Source organism: Cibotium barometz, chromosome 17 (genome assembly GCF_041138505.1).
Source record: "Cibotium barometz isolate CiBa-2024 chromosome 17, ASM4113850v1, whole genome shotgun sequence".
Taxonomy (NCBI): Eukaryota; Viridiplantae; Streptophyta; class Polypodiopsida; order Cyatheales; family Cibotiaceae; genus Cibotium; species Cibotium barometz.
In genome coordinates, this window is record NC_141062.1 from 55,606,945 (window position 1) to 55,628,696 (window position 21,752).

At 43.3% G+C, this 21,752-nt stretch overlaps 1 protein-coding gene across 1 annotated transcript in view; it reads right to left on the reverse strand.

Moving 5' to 3' along the window:
• LOC147630198 (dolichol-phosphate mannosyltransferase subunit 1-like) overlaps positions 1-17,742 on the reverse strand; it is a 52,843-nt gene extending 35,101 nt beyond the window's left edge. Inside the window, exon 1 of the mRNA XM_086811834.1 lies at positions 17,523-17,742. The gene's annotated coding sequence lies outside the window, so the exon portion shown is untranslated. The remainder of the gene's footprint in view (positions 1-17,522) is intronic.
• Positions 17,743-21,752: the final 4,010 nt, after the last annotated feature.

The window sequence follows — 21,752 nt, forward strand, 5'->3', positions numbered from 1 at the left end:
CATGATCAAAGAATTTACTCCCCGACTTCTTAAACAAGCCTTCCTTTGTGTCTAAGGGTCCTTTCTGGTCACTTTTATGGGGCTGTCCTTCCTTTTTCTGGTCATAACCAGCCCTCTTTTTGCCTTTGTATGGATCTGAAAATGACCTGTTTTTGGACAAAACATGCAACTGTTCCACCCCAGTAGCCGAATGAATGAGTTTCTTAAGTGTTTGATTTGGATACACCTCAAGGCTGTCCTATATGACAGACTGTAAACCTGCTTCAAACTTTCTTTTCTTCTCTTCTTTGTCAAGAGACATGAAAGGAGTTACTTTCAGCAGCACCTTCCAACATTTGGCCACATAAGTCTGCACAGACTCACCCTCTTCCTGCTTAAGCCAATCCCATTCCTTCTTCACATTCTCAGCAAAGTTTGGCGGCAAAAACCATGAATAAAACTGCCTCTTAAAATCAGTCCATGAAAGAGCTGCAGTGCCATCTAACAATTTGACCATCCACCAATCATTGGCCGTATCTTTCAAGTGCATGCCCACATGTCTCAACTTAGACTTCTCTGTGAAGTCTCCATCACAAAAGGCTATCTCGAATTGCCTCCAAATGAAAGAGCCTTTGTAGTATCCAGCTTTCCATGGAAATTTTCCAACTTAATATCCTTATCTCCCGATTTGAATTCTCGGGTCTTCTTCCTAATGTGTGACCTGTCAAGAGAATCAAATCTGTCTCTCTTACTCCTAGAATGAGAAGAGTCTTCATGCTTGGAGTATTCTCGTTTCTGAGAGGCACGACGAGAATGAAAGGAGGCATCATCACACTCTTTAGAGTTTGCATTAGTGGCATGATAAGACACATTCTTCTTCACCTCTCGTTTGTCCTGCAAATAGGACATGGCCAATTCCTTGGGATTCTGGTATCCCAACTAAGCAGCTATGGCCTCAAAAACCTTGCCATCTGTAGTGCTCTTTTTCTTAGACTACAAGACCCTCTGCACATCGGGGTCTTCCTGTATGGCCCGCAGTGTTGCAGTCTCATCACGATAACGCCTTATTGCATGCGCGAAAGCCTTGCTGTACTGATCCACAGCCCTAAGCATACTTAAGAACATTGATGCTAATTAACTTATGATTGAGACACGGAGGAGAGAGAAGAAGAGAGAGATTAGTGTTCAAGGTTTTCTTTTATTACTATGTATATATATATACCTAGATGAATCCAAGAACATGTCCAAATTCACCTTTTAGGATGTGCATGTTATATATTCATGGCAGTCAACCCACAAGACTATATAACTATCGACTCCATTATGTATAGTATGAACTAGATACTACAACATCCTCACTAACGTCATCGGTGCCCAATAGTGGGTGTAGAACGCTGAATCAAGATATGCTCTCACACACGCACTCCACACACACACACACACACACACACACACACACACATTAGAGCATATATATTCACACAAAGCCCTTCGTACTGAGTTTCTGTCAAACCTCCACAGATGCAGGGCAGACTCAGCCATAATGAAGCCTAGCACTAAGGGAAGTAGCAAATAGAAAGAATCAGTATAGCAAATACGTAGTTGATAGGGCAAATGCACCGCTAAAGATAGAAAGAATTAGCACAATATCAACTAACCGCAACTCGGACAAAAACTTCACAATGTGAACTCTACATGTCTGCTAATACGGCTGAATTATATACCTAGATGAATTATATACGGCTGAATTACTATGGTACAAAAAGGTAACTGTGCTTGTACATGATTGAGGCTTGTCATTAGGGTTGACCCTAGCCCTTCTACATGCTGTTCTACTCAATGCTAGATGACTTATGATTGAACTAATGAGTTCCTTTCTGCTGAAAATGACATGATGCTTATATATTTGATATGGGGTGCAGTCGGCCTGTTTGTAGACAAGATATATGCTGAAATTATGCCATTAATGCTGCGCTTACATCCCTGTGCTGCCCACACCTGCTGCCAACGTCTGAAGCCCATGGCCTACTTGCTGTACAAGGCCTGCATCCAACCGACAGCCTAGCTGATAGGTCCTTGTGACCTCCCATGTTGGATGGTGATGCATATGCTGATGACACTATGGCTGTTGTTGCTGATGACACTGTTGATGATGATGATGATGATTCTGATGATGTTGTGGCTGCTAATGATGAGGATGATGCTGATGGTTCTCCTACTGATGAGGATGATAATGCTTATCCTACTGCTACACTAATCAAGGATTAAGGCACTTCATGCCGAAGATTAGTCATGGCACGGGCGTGCAAGTGACATTCCCTTCTGCTAACCTTGATGATGGCGTGGAACTCTGTCATCTTTCCTCCCTCAACTTGACTTTGAATTGCTACTGCTTGCTGACTTTGACTACTACTGACTGATATTTTTGGTCTAAACACCTTCACTTCTAATCTCCACTTCCAAGTCTTTGATGAAGAACTGAGCATCTGTTCACTGTTGTCCCCATGCTTGCTTTCCCTTAACCTTCACACAACGTTGGGTCACCTACCGGAACTGATCATGCCTGTTGCTAGGCCTTTCGAAATGATCTGAGGGCTTATTGAGGTACTGGGTCTGTGTACCTACCCTCAAGGACTGTGTAAACCGGCCTCCAATCTTCAGACAAAACCAAAGGGCGGTGCAAAGACAAACTTGCACACAAAACACTTCAACACCTTTGAGGACCAAGAAAAAGAAAACAAATAGGGGGAGCTAGAGTGCTCCTGCAAACAATACACGGACACTGATTGGCCCCAAAACGCAGTGGCGCCCCTTGCAGTATTTCTTTAATTGATTATAAGAGAGCTTTGATTACAATAAGGCTGGAAACTCAGCCGTCATAGTAGAACTCCTGAAGCCTGCAAAGATCCTACATCATGGCTTCATATCCACTCAGCATCCACAAACAAATCCAACCATTGTTCACATCAAAAGACTCTTTCACATGAGTCCTGCATACAGAAGCTTTCTCCCATGATCAGGACTGCCACAACCATCCATAGCCTCTCACCCTATGAACAGCATCACACCGTGACACATCCAGTGCTTCTGCATCACAACAAAGACTCCCAACTTTTTCCCAAAAGAGAACTTGCATCACAGCACAGCATACCATACAGTAGACACACTTGTACACTCCCTCTCTACCTTCCAAGGGTACTATCCATCTCAGTCATGGATTCCCTGTCCCCTGTCCAATCAGTACCAGCAAGGCTGTACCAAACATGTGTCCAGTCCTGTAACCGCTGCCTGCATGTGACCTATCTCCTGGAGAAACCCAAAAACATGTTTCCACATGAAACAAAGACCTGTTTCATCAAACATTGGGTGACATGTTTCCCCATTAAACATCTGGTCTGGCCCAACATGAAACCCATGTCCTGTTTCCACGTGAAAACATTCTCGGCACTTACTCAAATGTAGTGCCAACACAACACACAAACAAAAGAGAGAGCTCTTACTGAATATGTCTGGCTGTATTTCTGCCCCACAACTATGTTACATAGGTATGCCAAAAACTGCAGGTCCCTCTGTCCCTTCCAAGCAGGAAGAAAGTAATCTGCTCCATGGGTATGCACCCATGAGAGCTTGCGTCGCTCCCATGCCAAGAAACATAACCATGTGACCTTGTACTGGCAGCCAATAACCCATGTACACAGTGTACTTGCAGCCAAGCAAAACAGCCCATAAACAGTCTCAAAACATTCCCGGCTATGCGCCTCCTTCAGCCCACTCCTTCCCTTCCAAGAGAGAGAGAAAGATAGAGAGAGACCTGCTCAGCCATGCGCCTCTTGTCTTGCAACAGAGAGAGACCTGCTCGGCCATGCGCCTCGTCTTGCAACAGAGAGAGAGCACCTGTGGGTGAACCTCCTGTCCAGCCCTACACCCATGAGAGCTTGCGTCGCTCCCATGCCAAGAAACATAACCATGTGACCTTGTACTGGCAGCCAATAACCCATGTACACAGTGTACTTGCAGCCAAGCAAAACAGCCCATAAACAGTCTCAAAACATTCCCGGCTATGCGCCTCCTTCAGCCCACTCCTTCCCTTCCAAGAGAGAGAGAAAGACAGAGAGAGACCTGCTCAGCCATGCGCCTCTTGTCTTGCAACAGAGAGAGAACACCTGTGGGTGAACCTCCTGTCCAGCCCTGCACTCCCTCCAGTCCACACTTCTATGTCCAGCACTGCCTGTATGAACAGCAATGCAGCCACAACCTCTTGCCAAAAGCCAAGGAGAGAGGGAAATTCAGTAGGCGCCTGTATACACTGCAGCACAGCAACCAGCCAGCCCTCCGAAAGCAAAAGGGAGAGAGAAAGGTTCAGTGCATGTGTCTCTGATCTGTAGTACAGCAGCCAACTAGCCTTTTTTTCCCCAAAAAGCAGGCGTAACAGGGTGTTCAGCTGCGCCTGTGCACACTTCATAGCAGCCCGCCTACAGTCCATCCAAAAAGCAAGTGATATCCAGCAGCGCAGACCTGCCAGCAGCTGTTTTCCAAAAAGCCAGAGTGTAGCACTGCCCGCCAGCAACCCTTTCCCAAAAAGCATGAGAGAGAAAGAGAGGCGTGTCTCCAAAAGTGGTGTAGCCTATGGCTCTATGGGTGGAACCTTCGGGTGGCCAAAGCTGAGGTTTTCATGGCTGGTTATTCGGGACAGCACTACTGCTAGTAGAGGGTGTGATCACGTACTAGAGTATGGTTGTGCCCGAAGAACTCTTGGAAGGCTGAGATCGAGGGCTTAGGCAAATTATTTTACTTGTTTTCATCATATTTTGGATGTATCTGGTGCTAGTTTGTAGAGTGCTTACTCTCTGGCACCCGTTCTCTTGTACTGGAACACTCTGTTGGTAATAAAGATACCTTAGGGGGGGGGGGCTGGCCCAGCCCCTAGTGCTGTGTCTTGTGCAGGCTTTCATATTATTGTTTCAGTGGATTTCAAAGCATGTTTATGTATTGTCAGATGCCTATGTGTTATACCATGATGCTATATATGGATTAAGATTTTTTGTGCACACATTTCTAGGATTGTGACAGTGGTATCAGAGCTTCGGTTCTCTAGTCTGTGGTAAATCCTCTTTTCGAGGGTAGTAGATAGAATGTTCCGGGCGTAGAAAAATTATTGTGTTGGCAAAAATTTGTGGTCTGCAATCATGGTTGAACACATGAGTGATGATGAGCATGTGATGAATACACCTGACAGGCAGATGATGCAGGATGAGGTGCCTAGGGATGTACATAACACACCACTTGCCATTGTATTGTCTGAGTTGGTAAGACGCTAGGTTAGGCGTGTCACGTGCATGCCCATGCCATGACTAATCTTCAGCATGAACTGGCTTAATCTCTGATTAGTGTAGCACTAGGATAAGCATTATCATCCTCATCAGTAGGAGAACCATCAGCATCAGCATCAGCATCATCCTCATCATTAGCAGCCACAACATCATCAAAATCATTATCATCATCATCAATAGTGTCATCAGCAGCAGCAGCCACAGTGTCATCAGCATATGCATCACCATCCAGCATGGGAGGTCACAAGGACCTGTCGGCTGGCTGCAGGCCTTGTACAGCAAGCAGGGCATGGACTTCAGACATTGGCGGCAGGTGTGGGCAGCACAGGGATGTAAGCGCAGCATTAATGGCATAATTTCAGCATATATCTTGTCCACAAACAGGCCGACAGAGTATTCAGCTGGCCGACTGCCCCCCATATCAAATATATAACCATCATGTCATTTTCAGCAGAAAGGAACTCATTAGTTCAATCATAAGTCATTTAGCATTCAGTAGAATATCATGTAGAAGGGCTAGGGTCAACCCTATGGGGCTGACCACAAGCATCAGCTACCTTTTTGTACCATAGTAATACAAGAAAACCCTGAACACTAATCTCTCTCTTCTTCTTTCCTCTGTGTCTTAATCATAAGTTAATTAGCATCAATGTTCTTAAGTATGCTTAGGGCTGTGGATCAGTACAGCAAGGCTTCCGCGCATGCAACATTGGCATCAGAGCATTCAAGCTCAGCCCACTAAGCTATGTCCCAAGGAAGGTGCACAATTCCAGCAGGAAGGATGCAGCAGGGTAGCAAATGGAGTGGTTTGCATAACAGGCGAAGCTAGAGGAAGTAGTCTGTCACAACCCTGTGTTTTTCTCTGGACAATATTCAGGTGTGCACGGGGACATGGTGGACACTGTTAATGGCATCAGTTTGGGGCAATAACTTCATGGACAAATTGGTACAACTCTTGGGGTCGAAAAGGGAATTAATGTTGATAATCCCATGTGTGGACAACCCCCAGTGTGAAGTGGAAAAGAGAATTAAAGTTTAAAGGTTTTATAACCTTTGGTGCAAAGAGAATTAAAGTTTAAAAGATTTTATAACCTTTGGTGGCCCCTAGGATAATTATGGACTCATGCAGGCTTAGATACCATTTGCCTTCGATTTCGTCACGAAGAACCTTGCTGAATTGGACTGAACAGCGCTATATTTCAGCCCAAAACCAAGCCGGACAGGTCACCCCGAGTGTAGAGAAGGGTGCCCTGTTGTTTGCCTTGAGCCCAGGGTCTTTGGAGCATCAGAAAACAGCCCTGATATCTGCTGTCGACCAGCCCCTAAGATGAGCCAAAAGCAGTCGCCTACATCGAGAGAGAGAGAGAGAGAGAGAGAGAGAGAGAGAGAGAGAGAAGAATCGCTTCTGTCTTTAGAAGCTGTGGGAGGCTGCAAGTAATCAGCCTTTATGCCATCCTAGAAGAAGTCGACCAACCCTAGAGAAGCTGTCCAGCATGCAAACTGACACCTGTCAAAATCCTAGAGTGTTCCACCCACCACAAACAGCTGAAAGTAGGCGCCTAGTTGCTTTTTGGCTTCTCCCCTCCCAAATTAGCAGCTCGTAGAGCTAATAATGCATGAAGAGCTGCCTGCCCACCCTTGAGTAATGGCCAAGTTTCGTTAAAAACTGGTCCAACTGATGTGAACACTCTATAAACTGTCTGCCCAAACTTAAATGTGAACACTTTATAATTTGTCCGCCCAAATTTAAGTGAATGTGAACACCTACGATCATAAACCTTAGTATAATAAAATATAAGCTGTAAATTGAGTTTGGGGTCACCTACCACCTGCAAAACACATAAGACCACCGCCTCAATCCCAAATACGTGTGCACACACGCGTCCACAGGGTTTCCAAGCATCCTCATAGCCCATGGACAGTCACATGTAGAAATACCAGGCATTGTCCATGCAGCTAAGACAATTCATTCATGCATGTCAAATCACACACAAATGATTTATGCACAATATTCTAGATTCCATCTCCCAACTTATTCATCTTGTGCAAAACCAATTGAAACCGGCCTCTGGTAGAAACCAAAGTGCGGTAGACTAGCAGTCACCCTTCCACTTGTAGTCCAAATAAGAAACAAAATTAACTGGAGCTAGAGTGCCCCAAAACTGAAATGAAATCGACACCTGTTGGCCCCAAAGCTTGGCGCCCCTTTCGGTATTTCTTTATTCAAATTCAATGAGATGTAAAACTGAGTACAACAAAACCAGCCATGAGAATAAACCTGTATGTCCAATCTGGCAGCCCTCAAGACCTCTTAGCACAGAGGATTCACACACAGATCTGTGTCCCACAAAAGCAACACTCTGTGCTTCCCTCTGATCAACCAAGACAATTCAACAGGGTAGCCTTGAGCACACATCTGGCATATTCCATGAACATGGTTCCACAACTTAGTTCAAATATACATCCACTGTCCAGTCTCTGTTTCCACCCTTTCACGCTGCCATACCCCTCCTCTCACAAGGGGCCAGAAAACACAACTCTGCAAGCAGACATAAGCCAGTGGAAAGAAAGAAAGTTGGACAAGTTCAGAGCTTACCGATTCTATGCGTGGTTCTGCACCCGTGGGACTGATCGTACCAGTCTGTACTTGAGAAAGACTGTCTGTACTTTCCTCCCTGCAACCACCTGACTGATGCACCAACTATGCTCTGATAAAGCACCGCCTGCAGCTGGAGATGCACCGCCTGACTGAACAGAACTGTTTCTGCCTGTACCTGTCCGTACAGGTCAGCAATACTTGACTGTACCTGTCCGTACAGGACTGTATGGACTGTACCTACAGTCGCCTGAATCTGCCCGCCTGCTGTCTGGACTCTGGTCGCCTGCGCCCCCTGAACCAGATGATGCCCAGCAGACTGTACCTACTGTCGTACAGCAAACACCGCCTATATTGGCTGTACGGAACTATAGCCACCTGCTCTGTTCGTACACTACTGTCTGTATTGTTTTCAGCCTGCTGTCTGTACCTGCAAACGCCGCCTGAGCCAGTAACCAATAGCACTGCAGCCGCCTGACTATACGGCCTGCAGCCACGTGATCTGTACGGCCTGTATTCAGTACAGCCTGCACTCTTCACAGCAAAACCAGCAACCCACACTCCTCAACGCAGCTACTCGACTAGGATCTCTTCTCATCCACGCAGGTTTTCTTGCACGCCTCCCAAAAAGCAAGAGAGAGAGAGATGAGAGAGAGGCGTGTAACTCTAAAAGTGGAGTTGCCCCTCTCTCCAAAAATATCCTAGGCTCCTTACTTTAATATTCATTAAAGTTCCTAGGGGCCACGCCAAGGTTCAAACATTACAAATATTAATGTCCTTGGTCCCCCTTCACACTTGAGGATGTCCACACATCATACCATTTGTCCGGGCACTGCAAATATGAATCATTTAATATTTATTTTGCTCAGCAACCACCATGCCCACACTTGTGCTGTTCCATTTTCACAGGGTCATGACATACCCCCCTTGATGGATGTGATGTTTTGTTGGGTATGCCATGGTGCCACAGAGTACATGCGGTGGTGGATACATACAATAGGAAGATCACTTTGACTCATAGAGGGAAAGAACATGTTTTGGATGTAAAGTTAAAAGGAGAATCTGTTCCTATTGTATTAGCTTCGGCAATTTCATCAGTAATGAAAAAGCATCTTTCCGCGTACTTGATTTATGTAAAGGATGCAAAAGATGATGAGTCTAAGTCTAATTTGTCTATGTTAGATAAGAACAGGACTGATTTCTTATGTGGGTTCCAAGATTGTTTTTCCGAGTCATTGCCAGGAGAACTTCCTCCGGAAAGGCTAGAAGATCATGCCATTGATCTAATTCCGGGTAGTACCCCACCAAATAGACCGCCGTACCGTGTTAGTGCAGCCCAACAAGAAGAAATTATGAGTAAGGTACAGGAGCTGTTGAATAAAGGGTTGATACAGCCTAGCTCATCACCCTTTTGCTCACCTGTACTCTTAGTGCAAAAGAAGGATGGTTCTTGGCGCATGTGTATTGATTACAGGGCGGTGAACAAGAATACCATCAAGAATCTATTCCCCATTCCGAGGATCGATAACATTTTGGACCGCTTACAGGGCTCCATAGTCTTTAGTCGGATTGACTTGAAAAGCGGGTATCATCAGATACGTATTAGACCCGAGGATGTGCATAAGACATCATTTCGAACTACTTTTGGGTTATATCAGTTCTTGGTTATGCCCTTTGGTTTGACAAATGCACCTGTCACATTTAACAGAATGATGGACAGGATTTTCCGGCCTCATAGAGCGTTTGTGGGCACATTCTTTGATGATATGATTGTGCATTCACAAACTGAGGAGGAGCATAGAAGGCATTTGGCCATTGTGTTTGCAGAACTCCGAAACCATAGGCTGGTTATTAATGGCAAGAAGAGTGAGTTTTTCTTGCAAGAGATACATTTCTTGGGGCATATTGTGTCTAAGCATGGAGTCCGTATGGATCCATCGAAGGTGGAAGCAATTCTTAATTGACTGTGCATGATGTACGCAGCTTTTTGGGATTGTGTTCCTATTACAGGCGGTACATACGGTATTTTGCTGAAATTGCTTCGCCGCTTCATGCCTTAACAAAGAAGGCAACTCCGTTTAGATGGGCTGATCAGGAAATTACAGCCTTTAAAAAGCTTAAAGAAAAGCTTACTTCGGATCCAGTATTGGTATTACCAGACCTCCGAAAGGCTTTTGTTGTCCAATGTGATGCATGTGGAAACAACATTGGGGCAGTTCTCATGCAGGAAGGACATGTGATAGCCTATGAGAGTCGAATATTGCAGGATGCCGAGAAGCATTTACAGGTTTATGAGAAAGAGATGTTGGCTGTAATTCATGCTCTTTCTACATGGAAACACTATTTGCTTGGGGCTGATTTCACTGTGGAGACAGATCATCGGACCTTGCGTTATTTCCTCACGCAAACTAAGCTTTCAGAGAAGCAAATGCGATGGGCAAACTTTTTGTCTATGTTCCACTTCCAGATTTTACATGTGGAAGGTAAAAAGAATGTTGTGGTAGATGCTTTGTCACGCAAGCCACAAGTCTCAGCAGTTTCACTTGCTTATCATCATGAGCTTGATGAAATGAAAGAGCAGTATGTCCATGATGAGGATTTTGAAAGGTTGTATGATCAAATGTCTGAGGGTCAGCGGCATGAGCACTATACTCTCAGAGATGGGTTTTTGCTGATGACTGTGTGTTACCAGGCAATTGCGACTCAAGGTTATGATTGAAAGTCATGCTCCACCGTATGCAGGTCATAGAGGAATTGACGCCACGGTAAAAGCAATGGAAACTTTCTTTTATTGGCTAACCTTGAGAAGAGATGTTGATGCTTTTGTTAGGCAATGCACCGTATGTCAGAAGGTAAAGTTTGACCGTCAAAAGACACCAGGGTTATTATAGCCTTTATCTATTCCAGATAGACCATGGGAGAGCATTGCCATGGATTTTATATTTGATCTTTCACGTACACAAACGGGGAATGATGGCATTTGGACTATCATATGCAGGTTCAGTAAGCAGGCTCATTTCATTCCCGTGCGTAAGACGATCAAAGTTGATCATATGGTGAAGTTGTTCATGGCGAACATCTTCAAGTATCATGGCTTGCCTACGTCTATCATTAGTGACCGTGATCCACGGATGACAAGTTTATTCTGGAGAGGGTTGTTTGACAACATGGGTACAACTCTCAAGTTTTCATCTTCATTTCATCCACAAACAGATGGTCAATCGGAAGAGGCTAACTCTACAATGTTAGATCTTCTTAAGTGTTATGTGTCAGAACACAGGCAACAATGGGAAAAGTATCTTCCTTTGTTGGAGTTTGCATATAACAACACTGTCCATACCTCGACGGGCAAGGCGCCTTTTGAGATTGTGGAAGGAGGGGAGAAGGTACCACCTATTTTGCATACAAAGGATAAGATCTTTGAGGCTGATCAGTATGTGGAGAGTATGGATGAAATCGGAGAGTTAAGTTGGCACTCCAGAAAACTCAGCAAAAGCAAAAGAAAGCAGCAGACCGTCACAGACGTGCTTTAGAGTTTCAATTGGCTGATTGGGTTCTTTTGCAATTCGAAAAGGCTAGGCTCAAGAAGATGAAGGGTAAAGAGCGCTTATTCCCTAAGTTGAGCATGCGCTATTATGGGCCTTTTCAGGTATTGGAAAAGATTGGTGAGGTGGCCTATCGTTTGAAGCTACCAGATCACTGGAGGATTCACAATGCATTTCATGTGAGTCTCCTTAGACCTTTCCGTGGGGATGTGCCTGAGGATGTATCAGATGAGGCTCAGCCGGAAGTTGAAGAACTTGATGAGGTTCTTATTCCAGAGCAGATACTGGCACATAAGGAAAGAAAGGTACGAGGTAAAGTTTCCCGTCGCTATCTTGTGAAGTTCAAGAACTATTCACCGATGGATGCGAAGTGGATGGAGGAAGGTGACTTAACAGATTCACCTCAGGTTTTGCAGCTTTATCTCGATGCCTTTGAGTTGGAGCCGACTCTTGTTACGGCTCATTCAGGTTTAGCAGAGCATGGGTCTGGAGCATTGCCTGATGCTCAAGAGGAGGGTAGCACCTCCACTCCCTTAGTACAGACAGGCTCAGATGACATCTAGAGGTCGCTTGGTGCAGTTTTTGTCTCACCCGAAGGTACTGATGGTGGCTGACAGTACATCTGTTTATGGGACTTCTACGATATACGTGTACTAGTCACATTGGATGTTGTGGTTGTGTATGGTTCACAGTGGTATACAACTTGGACTACTACTACACCATTGGTTTGCAATGAATGTTGTTACATGTGCATGGCTTAGAGAGATTGGGACGCTGATCTTGCCATATTGTATATTTCACTTTGGATATTTTGCTATATCACCAGATTGCAATCGAGGACGCTTGCCATTTTTCAAGAGAGGCATGATGAAAAACTCTTCGTTGTCCAATAACCCTGCAAATGAAGCCTGAGCTTCCCAAAATAGGAGTGACGGGTTCTGCATACCCAGGACAAGCCATGTTAGCCTCATATAAAGGCCCCATCTTCTCTACACGAATCCCCAATCGGCCAGCCAAATCCGGTGAAATAAAGTTGGCTCTAGCACCTGTGTCAAAGAATATCAAGGCATTTTGATCTCTCACTTTGCCCCATGCCCTGCACAACTCAGTCTCTTCACCACCTGGATGTTCCCCAACAAGATCAGGAACCAACCCTGCAGAAGGTTTTGGTTTCTTTGACTTGGGCTCTCCTTTGGTGTCAAAGTTCTTTTGGGACGTTCGCTTAGGACAATTAAAAGACATATGTCCCTCCTCTGTACAGTAAAAACATTTCCAAGCATCCATCAAAGCATGTCTCTCCTGAGGAGTTCTCTTGGGCATTGGCAACTTCTTATACCTCTTCTCTGTAGACCCTTTTGCATCACGCGAAGCATGCCCTGACTTTTCAGATTTCTTGCTTGAGTTCTTACTGCCTTTAAATCCAGATGAGACTCCAGTGAGAACGCATTTGCTGTCATAGCATTCTCTATCATCTGTGACATATTTGTTACTCGAGTCTTGATGCAATAGTCACGTACTTCCTTGGGCAGCCCACAACAATACTTCTCCACCTGCTCAGACAAAGGCACTGCACGATAAGAAGTAACTGGGAGTAAAGCTTCCCAAAACTTCTTATTGTAATCTTCAAGATTTTCACACTTTGATGCATCCAACTTGTGCCATGCTGTCATTACATCCACCTCAAAAGTAAATGTGAGCCATACAGAAGAAAACACTTGTTTAAATTGTACCCAAGTAGATGGTGCTATGCCCTGCAAAAGAAGAGTAGACCACCACTGCAATGCATTGCCTTTGAGAAAAGTCGCAGCTTTTCTCACCTTAGAGGACTCCGTGTAATTACCACCAGAAAAAGCGGCATCAAACTGCTGTAAGAAGGTAAGTGCCTTTAACTTATCTTTGGCCCCACTGAATGTATCAAATTTCACAGCAGCTCCCCCTTCCTTATAATCCTTCGCCTTACCCATAGGCGTTAGATTATTGTAAGGAAGTGGCTTCACAAGATTGCTACCCCCAGCATTCATGCCCATCATAGGGTTAACATTACCAATTCCCACACCTGGCATGCCATACATTCCAGCCATGTTTCCAAACATACCATTATGCATACCGGGCTGCATGCCCCCATACATATTTCCTTGCATTCTAGGTTGCATGCCCCCAAACATATTTCCTTGCATTCCGGACTGCATACCACCATACATATTCCCTTGCATACCAAGCTGAAAATTTGCTCCAAAAGTCCCTGGCATACCCATGCCTCCCTGAGGATAACCCCCAGTCATGGATTGGAACACAGAGCCACCACCAAAATAACCTGGATGCATAGACTGCTGAGGAATAGATGGCTGTCCAAAAAAAGAACTCTGTGAGTTAGCACCAAAAGCATGTTGCATGTTCGGAAACTGTCCAAAAGATGGATCCTGTGGGAAGGCACCACTATGACCCTGAGGTAGGTTCTTAGAACGCACCTTCTTCTTCTTCTTTTCAGGCTCAGAACGGGATCTCATAAATTCAGCAAACTTCTCACTTTGTGTGAGCTGCATAAACACATCCATTACAATGGCCAAACGATTTTTAAACTGAGCATCATCTTCCTCTTTACTAGGCATATCTTCTGGCTGTGTTACATCCTCATATTGTTCATTATCTGCAGCCTGTTCTCCTGCAAGAATATCCTCAGATTCATTTCTCTCAGGAGAGGTCTCTTGCTCTTCCTCTTCATTATAAAAATATTCATCTTCTGTGTCTGACATTTTGCTGAATTTTTCAGCAATGACTTTCCTCGAGTCAACCACGAGCTCACCTCCTTAAGAAAGTTGATGATGGGTCCCGGCAAACGGAACCTTGAAACCGGCCTCTGGTAGAAACCAAAGTGCGGTAGACTAGCAGTCACCCTTCCACTTGTAGTCCAAATAAGAAACAAAATTAACTGGAGCTAGAGTGCCCCAAAACTGAAATGAAATCGACACCTGTTGGCCCCAAAGCTTGGCGCCCCTTTCGGTATTTCTTTATTCAAATTCAATGAGATGTAAAACTGAGTACAACAAAACCAGCCACGAGAATAAACCTGTATGTCCAATCTGGCAGCCCTCAAGACCTCTTAGCACAGAGGATTCACACACAGATCTGTGTCCCACAAAAGCAACACTCTGTGCTTCCCTCTGATCAACCAAGACAATTCAGCAGGGCAGCCTTGAGCACACATCTGGCATATTCCATGAACATGGTTCCACAACTCAGTTCAAATATACATCCACTGTCCAGTCTCTGTTTACACCCTTTCAAGCTGCCATACCCCTCCTCTCACAAGGGGCCAGATAACACAACTCTGCAGCAGCAGACATAAGCCAGTGGAAAGAAAGAAAGTTGGACAAGTTCAGAGCTTACCAATTCTATGCGTGGTTCTGCACCCGTGGGACTGATCGTACCAGTCTGTACTTGAGAAAGACTGTCTGTACTTTCCTCCCTGCAACCACCTGACTGATGCACCAACTATGCTCTGATAAAGCACCGCCTGCAGCTGGAGATGCACCGCCTGCAATCTGTTCAGGACTGAACAGAACTGTTTCTGCCTGTACCTGTCCGTACAGGTCAGCAATACTTAACTGTACCTGTCCGTACAAGACTGTACGGACTGTACCTACAGTCGCCTGAATCTGTCCGCCTGCTGTCTGGACTCTGGTCGCCTGCGCCGCCTGAACCAGATGATGCCCAGCAGACTGTACCTGCTGTCGTACAGCAAACGCCGCCTGTACTGGCTGTACAGAACTGCAGCCACCTGCTCTGTTTGTACAGTACTGTCTGTACTGTTTTCAGCCTGCTGCCTGTACCTGCAAACGCCGCCTGAGCCAATAACCAATAGTACTGCAGCCGCCTGACTGTACGGCCTGTAGCCACGTGGTCTGTACGGCCTGTATTCAGTACAGCCTGCACTCTTCACAGCAAAATCAGCAGCCCACACTCCTCAACGCAGCTAGTCGACCAGGCTCTCTTCTCCTCCACGCAGGTTTTCTTGCACGCCTCCCAAAAAGCAAGAGAGAGAGAGATGAGAGAGAGGCATGTAACTCCAAAAGTGGAGTTGCCCCTCTCTCCAAAAATATCCTAGGTCCCTTACTTTAATATTCATTAAAGTTCCTAGGGGCCACTTAGGCCTAGGGGCCACCCCAAGGTTCAAACATTACAAATATTAATGTCCTTGGTCCCCCTTCACACTTGAGGATGTCCACACATCATACCATTTGTCCGGGCACCCCAAATATGAATCATTTAATATTTATTTTGCTCAGCAACCACCATGCCCACACATGTGCTGTTCCATTTTCACAAGGTCATGACACCAATCTTGGGCACCGCCCATACAGGTACAAAGAATGCTCACCAAGATATCCACCCTTCCATGAGACTTCATCACCATGCCACGAACTCTCACCAGCGTATCTACCCTTCCATGAAGCCCTTCCACATGTACTGAGCCATGCCAAGAACTCACACCACGATATCAATCGTTCCATGGAGTCCTTCCACATGTACTAAACCATGCCTGGAACACACACCAGGATCTATACCTACCCTTCCATGGTGTTCCTCCACATGAGTATAGTCAAAAATATGACAGCACTAGCACGACTAACATGTGTCTATACCATGGAAGGGTCTATACCTACCCTTCCATGGTGTTCCTCCACATGAGTATAGTCAAAAATATGACAACACTAGCACGACTAACATGTGTGGGACGTGCACAACTGACTCTAACCACCCCTAGGTGGTACATTGGCAACTTTTGGTGGCTGGCCTCAAGGCCTTATATTTGTTCTATTGAGCCATGTCCACAACATCCAAGTGCCACTAACCCACGATGGTGCATGTCTCACTTGGGCATGTGTATGGATCATATAGGCGGTGCCCATACGGAGTCCAAGTGCCTGGCAGGATGTTTTGGACATGAGTATGGATCTCTAGGTAGTGCCCATGAGAAGTCCAATGATATGGTTTGACGACTCATTGAGGACAATGACTCTTTGAGCGTCATCTTGCTTATGGGCAATGCCCGTACGGACTTCCGTCTGTGCCCACATGAATATCAGGTCCTCCTTTACACAACGTGGTGTGTTGCAAAGGCCAAGTAATATCCATGGTGTACAAGAAAGCAGATGAGTGATTCTCCAAGTTTGCAAGTGCATAATGAAGACTTGTTGTGTTTGCTTTGCCCTTTCTTTTTCTTTGTGTGAATTGTTTTCCATGGGATTGGGAATGCCTAGGTGCCTGTGTTTGGACCTAAAGCGGTGTCTTATGGGTTTTGCAGGTGAAATCTGGCACCGGAAGCATGTTGGTCAACCTGTTTACAGGCGGGTTTGGACTGATATACAGCTGGCCGACTTCATCTGAGGCTGCTCAAGGCTGGCCGACTTTATCTAGGAGCTTTTCTACACTGGTAGACTGGTTTTATGGCTGTTAGGGCTGCTGGACAGTCTGTTTCCTTAGCTTTTACCATGTATCAACTGATTGCTCTATGCAGCAAATTGCTGTTGACCGGAAACAAACAACTCTATCTTTGATTGATATTTTTAACTTACTTTTTTAAGAAGAAAAAATAGAATGCACCCACATGCCATAATCTTGTACATGCCTTAATCATGCTAAGGTGTTTGTTCAGACAGATGAAGAGACCCTTGTTGTAATGCACTCTTGTGTGAATACCATAACTTGCCTGATTTAGGCAAGCATCAAATTTACACACACACACACACACACACTCTCTCTCTCTCTCACTCAATCTGTTATTAATTATTTTGAGAGAGAGATTAAATTTGATTGTAGGCGCCCCCAAGGGGAAAAGAAAATAAATATATGTTAAATCAAATGTGCCTGGATTTGGCATGCATCAGGAAATTCCATTTGTTATTTCTACGTTGGAACAGCCCAATTGATGGACATACTCCACAGATTACATACAATTTAACCATTAACAGACAGTCTCTTCTAAATTACAAGCGTTAAAAATAGGATCGCACTTGCAGGCATAAAATCCCCTCCATTATATTAAATTCATTGAAAGTAGTGTCAGCTAACCTTAATCTTGATCTGATTAGCTTCCTTAATCTTGATCTGATGCGCTCGATAAGTATCGCCTCCGCTGATTCATCTGTGCTGAAGAATGGGCTAAGTTGGATTACACATCTGCCGGAGTTCCGGCGCAGTCTTGCCCGCCCGTCGGTGTTTTACAATGTGGAAACGGTCTCGCTACATTAGTATGAAATTTTTTTCTCCACTCATTTTTTTTGTGCAAAGAACACAAGGTGCATGGTTTACATGAAAATTTTATGTATGAAACTGCTTTATCTTGTCTAGAGAAGTTCTCACATGGGTATTGCAAGGTGATGCTAATAATTGTAATCTCAAATTAGGTACTTTTTCTTATTCAAGCTCCTTAAGTTTCTCGAATAACTAAGGGCATAATCAAAAGTTATTAGCCATTGGGTTCTTGGAAAATCTAGCTCTTCGAGCATTTGTTATATAACCCTTAACATGTGAATCATCTAGTGGTTGTGATGCTATGCTAGGGTATAAGGCACGTTTAAATTAGCTAGAGATAAATGGAAGCAACCATCATGTAGCTATTTACAACTTGATTTGTTGTGAGTGGTACATGTTGGGAGCTAGCAATATCACACATGTTATATACAAGGCTCTGATTTAAAAAATATATGGTCTTTAGCTTAGGGTCTAGCTAGGGTAGAAACTAGATCATTGTGCATGTTTGATGTTAATACATCTTCTAAGAGCATGGAAAGCTTCTTTTCATTAGTTGGATAGCTAAATTTTAAGTTTTTCATTTTCATTAGTTAGATAGCTAAATTTTAGGTTTTTTACAAGTCTTTTTCATTAGTTAGATAGCTAAATTTCAAGTTTTTTTACAATCTCTCCATTTTTTCCATACACTATGAAATTTCTAAAAACCTAAAGAAAAGGTAGTTTGATATTTTTTTCCTTCAAATTTTTGGTAGATTAAAGTTTAGCATGTAGGTCAAAGCTAGAATCCATCAATTTTAGTGTTGATTTACTCATAGGGTGCTTAATCACTAGAATTATTTATACATTGATCACTTGATAAAAGCTACCCACTTTGTGCCTACAAAGGTGAGATACTCAGCATTCATGGTTACACACCAATTTATGTATGTAGTTCAAAGCTAGAATCCATCAATTTTAGTGTTGATTTATGCATAGGTTGCTTAATCACTAGAGTTATTTATACAATTATACATAGGTTACTTAATCGATTTTAGCGTTAATTTGCACCCACATAGGTTGCTTAATCAATCACACTAGTTATTTATACATTTACATTAGGGAAACCCTTAGATTAGTTTATGGATTTAAATGCATTCTCAATAGTAGTAGATTTAGAACTACAATGCATCATTATTTCATTAATGTACATAGATTTTTCTTGATGAGTCACTAATTAGTTAGGCATTTTCATTAGGAAAGGTGGGTTTGATTGGGGGAAATTAGAGCTCAATCCAAATTTGTGGGAAATTAAAAGCTTCTTAGGAAGCTAAGCGATTGTACTTCATCAATCTTGTGATGTGGGGGGTGGAGGGGGGCAATAGAATAAGGGAGTGTGAAAAGGGGCAAGAGTGTATAAGCCCTAATCACAGTTAACTAATAATCATTGATTATTTTGATAATAACTTTCTTGCTCAAGCAAGCTTCCATGGTGACCTTCTTCCTCATGAGATGTTTCCTATGTGTACTCTATGTTATGAGTCCAACCCCTCTTTCTTGCAGTGGTATCAAAGCTTCATGTTTTAATCCATTAGATACATATTCCTAATATTTGAATTTATAGTTTTTTCCCCTAATTTTTCTTGAACCATTCGCAAACCCTAGCTCTCTACAAGTTCCCCCATGCTTAGTAGAAGCTTTCTTGATCCATTCCTTATGCCTAGATTTACTAATTTTGTCTTCTACAATTTTCTCCCAAATTTGTGGAAATTTCATGCATCTTTTGAGGCCTTTTCTATTCACAAACCCTAGGCTTCCCACAAGCTTGGACATGAAGTATTAGGCATATTTCGAGCATTGCTAAGCTAGATTTCATCTCTAATAACCAAAATAGCAAGAGGCAAAATGGACAGCAGTAGCAGCAATTTTTGAAGTGAAGGGGAGCTCGTTTTTGGTTGCCTATAACAAATACACTTGGCTCTACTACTACTTCAAGGGCTTGTTTAAGCTTAGGTGAGTGATTTGGAGGTATTTGCATTCTTGGTGATTTTCCTTGAGGTTTTCTTCTCCTTCTTATGAACCCTAGCCATGGGAGTCTCTTGCAAGCTTGGGAGATGGATCCATGTGATTCTTGAAAGATTTGGCCAAGATTCACCTCTTTCTCGCTTGCCTTAATCTTTCTTGCACAAACCATAGCTGTGGAGTGTTTAGGCAACTATTAGGAAGGGGCTTTTGTTAAAGTCATGGATTTCTTGCAAAGCTTTGTGGCTATGGTATTTTGGAGAGAAAACCCTAACCCTAGGATTGTTTAATTAAAGGGATTTTGTAAGATTAGTGGTTATCATGCTTGTAATGGTGTTTAATTGCAAGAATCTTGTAAGATTGAGTACCAATGGCACTATTAGCACTTTATTTAATGATGTGTGATGGATTTCATGAAACTTTTCAAAAATCCGTACCAATAGCAAGCTTCTTACAAGCATTGGGTGAACATTGATGTGTGTGGAAAAAAGCAATTAGAAGTGTTAGGAGCGTGATAATGCTTCCTTCTTGCCATAATACATGCAAGATTGAGCCTATGTTGCAAGCATTTGACATGTTGATGCAATGGCCGTCATTGAATCAGAGAGCCATGTGTTGATGCAATGGTGGTCATCATTTAGCCATGTATATATATAGATTATGAAAATGGTGGAAGCATGGGTACATGATATGGATTGTAAGTAAACTCTCCTATAAAGCTCATTTACAAGCTCTCTATGTTGCAGCTTTCAATTCCAAGCTCATAGAATTTAGTATGTTGTGAGGGTACTCTTGGCTAGTGGTGGAAGAGGAGCTAAGTGGGAAATTTTTCATGACTTTTGCTACCACTAAGTTACTTGGAAAAGGTGGAAGAGGATTAGGTACATGTGGAGGAAGACGGATTAACCTCATCATTAACATTAAACTCCAAAACTTGTCCTCATGGTTCACATGTGAATATATGGATGCTCATGAACAAAGCAAAAATGGGCATTGAAGAGGTCACATGTATGGAAGGTTGAAAGATTGGTTGGACACATGTATGCAATATGACATCATGGAAGGTCGTCTTATACATTGGATGATGTTTTGGACATCATTTGGCATGTATTGGCACATTCCAATTGTGTTAGTTATTTTGGCAATTTTGACCTCTCATAGTTGAGGTTCAAAACCCTAATTCATTCACAGATTCCTTGGGCTATTATGGAATAAACATGATGGTTGGAAAGTACTATCTAAGAGCTATGAGATGAGCCAACAACCTCGCCATCATTGGATATCGAAATCTAGGTCAATAAAAGATAGTTTAACCGAGCACAAAACCCTAATTCAATCAAATCTGTGTGGATTGAAGTTGAATGGTTTACATGGCTTAAAAGCCTCATCAACAAAGAGCTTTCATTTAAGCTAAATACCTCTCATTTTTTATGTCGTTTCATGGGTCAAGTTGAAGCGGTGGACTTTTTCTAAAAGTCAAAACATAGACATATAGGCCATTTGACTAAGACAAAAAGCAGTACATATTTGACAAATAGATACTAAGAGATTTCCAATAAGCCTTAGATCTTTGAATTTTGACAACTTTGCATTGGTTATCTAGGAGATACAAATTTGCAGCCATGTCGAGAGAGGTAGAACTTGCAAGAATCTGGACATACTTCAAGAGCTCATGGATCATGACAATCTAGAGTATGTGGATGAGTTGAGGTTATAAAATATGTTAAAATTGAAGGTGAGAATGTATGTATAAATGCTAAGCATGCCAATGAAGGCAATGCACATACCAATGTGGGTAATGCTAAGCATGCAAATGAAGGCAGTGTGTACATGCTAATGCGGGTGTACAAGATGCAAATGGTGGTCCTCCCATTACCAACGATATGCAAATGGTCATGTTAATGATGAGATCTATGATGGAGAACTTCAATCAACAATAATAGCAACTTTAAGCTCAACTTCTTAAGGGCTTCAAAAGTGAGATGTTGACTTTGAGAAGTGAATTTAAGAATAGAGGAATGCCACAACCAAGCCAAGATGCATGCTACT